Raw genomic sequence first — 6,550 nt, forward strand, 5'->3', positions numbered from 1 at the left:
TTTAGGAGAGAATATTTCAGAAATAGTGTTGATGGGATGGAGTGAGACAGAGGGGAGTTGAGAGGTCGATGAAAATGCCGCGTTAATTTCGGACCTGCCGTTTTGAAACCGATTATGTATTATGTTGTTTTACTTCTTTACCCTTTTAATGCACGAAAATGGACAAATAATGCAATACGGGATCATATTGTCACTTTTAATCTACTCCATCCATTCCATCAATCTAATGGTTGATATTAAGAAGAGGAAAGACACTTAGGGGGTAATAGGACCTTAATGCTCCCCTATATATATATATATAGATGGATGTACTAAGATGACAACCCTCTTTATTGTAATACGGTACCATACCACCATTTTAGGCCATTGGATCTGAAAATCGTGTGCTTGTCATGCTGCCACGTGTAAAAACACGGAGGGTAAAATAGGAAATTTCTAATTTTACGTTACCAGATTGCAGTGTTGTTCATTGAATATTGCAGTCTTACCACAACAATATTGCAGTTTACCACGACTGCAATATCTAATACAGTAGACTGCAATATCTAATACAGTAGACTGCAAACCCGTGTATTTTCACGAAACTTAATCCTAGGCGTCCATAGATGAGATCTAACGGACTATATTGGTGGTATGATGTTATTTTAACTATGGTGGCACCCTAGTGCACCCCTATATATATATATATATATATATATATATATATGGTTGTGTTAGTGTGCTAACTAATTTACAGTAATAACTAATAACTTTCAATATTGTGTGTTAAAATTATCAACACAAAGATATAATTATATCAATATAATATGTAAATTTAAAATGTCAACACAAAGACATAAGTTTATCAACACAAGAAGATTGATAAATTTATGTCTTTGTGTTGATGTTTTTAACATACAAAATTGATATTAGTTATTAGTTATTACCGTAACTTAGTTAGTATTTGATCACACGCCTATATATATATTATATATATATATAGAGTTGTGATCAATGTCGAACCAATTTTAAAGACCGAACTAGAGACCAAATCTGGGCCATTAGATCTAGTTTTTTTGATGAGATGTGCTTCTGTGAAAATTTTTTCGGCTTTATTACAAGCCCATTTTACTTCATTATATAGGTTTATTACTTCATTCTGTACGTAATACCTTGAAACTATAACATGTTTTTACTTGCTTCCAATAGGTTTTGAAATGATTCAACATATGCTTCATTCAAATTCATTGACGTGGGTTTTTGCTTGATTAACATTTAAAAATGCAATTTATTCAAGTGAGTTTATTACTTCATTCAGAAACGTTATTACTTCATTGGATAAGATTTTTACTTCATTCCCGTAGGACTTCAAATGCTTCTACACATACTTCATTCCAATAATTTATTACATTATTCCATGTGTTTATTAAACCATATTAGCGCCATGGCGTTGGTGATAGATATTGTAGAGAGAAAGAACGGCACGCGACGGCGAAACCACATTTACGTACTGGAATGAAGTAAAAACCTACTGGAATGAAGTAAAAACCTACTAGAATGAAGTAATATATTCTGGAACGAAGTTAAATCTTCGTAACATGTTAGTATGACTTATTTACCTTCGGATGAATTAAAATAGGCTCGTGATGAAGGCGAAAATAATTTATAAATTTATGTATCTTATCCATAAAAAACTAGATCTAAAAGCCCTAATTTGATAGGGTTCGGTGGTTCGGTCTTTAAGAGTGGATTTGTGGATAATGGGACTCAATATATATATATATATATATATATATATATATATATATGGTTTTGATCTATGAAGACCAGATTTAAAATACAGAAATGCAGAACACGGTCATACGTAAGACATTTTTAGGTCATAGTTAGTGTATTTTTAGGTCATGCTAACAAAGCATGACCTAAAATGATCTTAACATGACATAAACTCAAATATTTTAATATGACCTAAAACTGCTTAATTATGACCTTCCGTGTTTTTGGTTGATTATTGACCATTAGATCATCTAATCCTATGGCCAAGATTTGGGCTGCATTTCTGGATTTAAATGCATTCTTATTTTGATCATCTCCTATATATATATATATATATATATATATATATATATATATAGGGTTTTGATCTATGAAGACCAGATTTAAATACAGAAATGCAGAACACGGTCATACGTAAGGCATTTTTAGGTCATAGTTAAGTTTATTTTTAGGTTATGCTAACAAAGCATAACCTAAAATGATCTTAACATGACATAAACCCAAATCTTATAATATGACCTAAAACTACTTAATTATGACCTTCCGTGTTTTGGGTTAATTATTGACCATTAGATCATCTAATCCCAGGGCCAAGATTTGGGTTGCATTTCTGGATTTAAACACATACTTGTTTTGATCATCTCCCTATATATATATATATATATAGATATATATATATAGAGAGAGAGAGAGAGAGTTGTGATCAATGTCGAACCAATTTTAAAGACCGAACTAGAGACCAAATCTGGGTCATTAGATCTAGTTTTTTTGATGAGATGTGCTGCTGTGAAAATTTTTTCGGCTTCATTACAAGCCCATTTTACTTCATTATATAGGTTTATTACTTCATTCTGTACTTCAAATGCTTCTACACATACTTCATTCCAATAATTTATTACATTATTCCATGTGTTTATTAAACCATATTAGCGTCATGGCGTTGGTGATTGATATTGTAGAGAGAAAGAACGGCACGCGACGGCGAAACCACATTTACGTACTGGAATGAAGTAAAAACCTACTGGAATGAAGTAAAAACCTACTAGAATGAAGTAAAAACCTACTAGAATGAATTAATATATTCTGGAACGAAGTTAAATCTTCATAGCATGTTAGTATGACTTATTTACCTTCGGATGAATTAAAATAGGCTCGTGATGAAGACGAAAATAATTTATAAATTTCTGTATCTTATCCATAAAAAAATAGATCTAAAAGCCCTAATTTGGTAGGGTTCGGTGGTTCGGTCTTTAAGAGTGGATTTGTGGATAATGGGACTCTATATATATATATATATATATATATACACGTCTATCAAGGGTTAGTGGTAAGAATAAAAAAATAATCCAAATAAAGAATCAGTAGAGAAAGAAAGGAATAACAATATTAAAAAAAAAGTAGAGGAAAAGGAAAATTATTCAAGGAATGGAGGGCCGTGGATTGAAAATCAGAATCAGGAGCTTAGTTTATTTGTCATAGTCAGGTGTGTATAAATCACACTTTTAATTTTACATGTTATATATGGATGATTGTTATATTTTAAATTGGAGTGAATATTTGAACTATATGATGTGAGCCTAAAATGGTTATATGTAATTTGATTTTGATGGTGTAATATGATGTGGATATGTAATTTGTGCAATAGATATATTTATCCATAGTATTGGAGTTAATTGATTAATTATATGATAGAAATATGTAATTGATGCAATTGATATGTTTGCACATGGTATTGGAATTAAAGATGATATGTGACAATCTTGCCCTAGATCTGATATCAATGGAAATGAAAATAGACCTATGGGTCATATACAATGATAATAGACATATGGGTCAATACAAAGAGCAAAGAGGGACCTTCATGGAAAGGTCAAATCAAATAGGGATCTTCGTGAAAAGGTCAAAATATGCAAAGAGGGACCTTCGTGGAAAGGTCAAAATATGCAAAGGGGGCCTTCGTGGAAAGGTCAAATCAAAGAGGAACCTTCGTGGAAAGGTCAAATAAATATAAGGACCTACGGGTTGTATACAATGGAAATCCCGAGCAGATACCAGGCTTGATCTGTCACAGAATAATGAAAAGAACGGAGAGGCATATGCGTATGAATATTAAATTGTTTATGATATTTATTACTTTTGGTGATATATGTTGGTGAAAGAATGTGTTTGATATTTGGAATGTGAAATTAAAGGTGAAAATTTATATGCACTGAGTTGTGGCTCATATAAACCACTAATATTTTTCAGGAATAAGATATCAGTGATGTTTCGGTTAATGTGAGTTATACAAACTCCACATGTTATCAGGGTCGGCGGCTGACGCGTTTTAACAACCCTCTCCTCCTCATCATTTTTGCATGTAAATAAGTGTATAGTATATAGAGTGGTAAGAGGGTCCCACTACAGTTTAAAATGTTTGAAATATGTACTTGATAAATAGTTGGATTATGAACTTATATAATATGTGTTTTATTTACATGACGAGTGGATTATTTATCTTAAAATTTGAATTTATTTACTATAAGTAGTTACGTCAATAGGATTGGGTGTGACAATGGGACTAGGCCTTTAATCTAGTTATTCACAGTTTCTAAAGGTGGAATGCTAAGAAAAATTTAGTTGAATGAGAAATAGTGAAATGTATTCTAACATAGTAATTTGATTGAAAATTCAACAGTATTTTGTTAAAAAATTATTATTGAAACTAAGTTGATAGCTAATTATTGATTTTGATTATCAAGCATGATTCACTAATTCAAATATAGCATCTAAATTTTACTAAATAAATCTGAGTTTAAAAATGACAACGAGGGAATACATATCCCATTGTCATCTCTAATTTAGACATGCGAATGGGTGGTTTTACCTTATCAAATTCATCATATAAGTAATTATTTTATTCAACCACAAATAAATCAAAGAAAAAAAAGAAAAGAGAAAAAGGTAAAGAGAAAAAAGAGCATCCCCAGGCTTTGACTTTCCCCAAAGGCTTTGAGCTTAAAACCGGCACGACCCACGTGGCTACGGTCCACCAACCATTGGGGGAAGTCCCGAATTTAAAAAGGAAGGCTGGGGTTGCTGTGGGCCAGGGGCCGGTTTGTGGGGGCCCACGGCCGACGATTTTTAATTTTTAAATTTTTTTTTTTAAAACCCATAAAAACGCGATTTTAGTTTCATTTTCATTTGACCCTTGTTTTAACGAGTTTTTTCTCTCTAACTTTATGTACAAGACAAAATCGGCAGAGTAACGCGGGGGGAAAGGGGGTGGGGGGAGCGGGGGGACGAACGAGAAAATAAAAATGTCCGAACCGGGAGGAGGGTGCATGTGGTGGGAAAAACGGAAACCCGCCCTCCACGGGTTATCCACCAGGGCCCCTTGACGGGGTCACGATCACACCCCGATGACGATACTTTTCGGAGAACCCCGGTTTTCCTAAAATTTTCCCCGGGGTTTTTAATGCGGGAGTTGTTTATGCGACGTGGCGCTTTTAGCGTCGAATCCGTTTCCCCTCCCGACGAGGATTACCCCCCCCTATTCAAAAAGGGACGGCAAGCGGGGCTTGGGCCGAGGAATGTGGGAGAGACCTTTCCCCACTGGCGGGCCCGAATGTCTAAAAATTTCGGAGGGTGATGAACATTTTCTGGCCGGACCTTCCCCCCCCCGGAGTGATTTTCGGACAAAATGGTTCCCCCGGGGGTTAAAATAGCCGATGGATTGGAGGGAAGAAGCCATATCCGGGGGGGGCCTCACGCCCCAAGTCAAAAAATCCACAGATCCTTTTGAGGGTAGGCCCTTTCCGTGGATCTAAAAATGCATATTTGGGGGGAACCGCGAAAACGAAAAAGTTTTCCCCGACGCCCCTATTCAACGAAAGTGTCGAGGCGCTCTGGTCCATCTGCTCATTTGTGGCCAACGGCAACCAGCATGATATGGGCTACTACTTGGCGGATGGATATACCCTAGGTGGCCTGTCTTTGTGAAGACGATCGGCACGCAAGTGATGAAAGGAAGGCCTACTTTGGAAGCAGTCGGCGCATATGATGGGGAGCGAAATTTGGTGTGCTCGGTCTCGATGGGCGGCAATTTAAAGGGTCCAGCGTTGTGGATGTCACATGCGTTTCCAAATAATGTACGCCGCATTATCCCGCATAACATGATCGTCGAAGACGAAGGCGTACAACGCTAGTTGGGCCAATGACGATGAAGCCGGTCCATGCCACAGCGGCCACCTCAGCGCTTTGACGTGGGTACCTCTCATGTAGCCGACGCCTCCAAGGAATTTGCCGACATGCGCCAAGTGGATGCTCATATTCAATTCCAAAAGGATATAATTGAAGAGTTGTGGGCACGAGGATTGCACGGCGATAGTTTTTTTCTTTATTATGTAATTTTTTTTATCTATGTACCTTTTTAACGCAATTAATGAATTTTCCGTATATGTCTCGTAAATTTAATTCCATAATTTAATCGTAATTTTAATTCAGTAAATGTAGTATTTTTGAATTATTTTTATTGCGTTTGCCTATGGTGCCTATCATTGGCGAGTGGATTTTAGTCTTTACGCGTGAGGGAGAGAAAGTGGGCGACCTATGGGCGGCTTTTGCATTGGAGATGCTCTTAGGCCGGCCACGGCTAGCCACTTTCTCTCACTGCCACGTCATCGGCAAAAATTCACTGCCACATCATTTTTCAAATAGGCTTAGCCACGGGCCGCAATAAAAATAATTCAAAACAACTACATTTTCAATTAAATTTAGAGTAAATTTGAATTAAATTTGAGACTTCAGAAATTCA

The sequence above is a fragment of the Salvia hispanica genome, chromosome 1 (genome assembly GCF_023119035.1).
Source record: "Salvia hispanica cultivar TCC Black 2014 chromosome 1, UniMelb_Shisp_WGS_1.0, whole genome shotgun sequence".
Classification (NCBI taxonomy): domain Eukaryota; kingdom Viridiplantae; phylum Streptophyta; class Magnoliopsida; order Lamiales; family Lamiaceae; genus Salvia; species Salvia hispanica.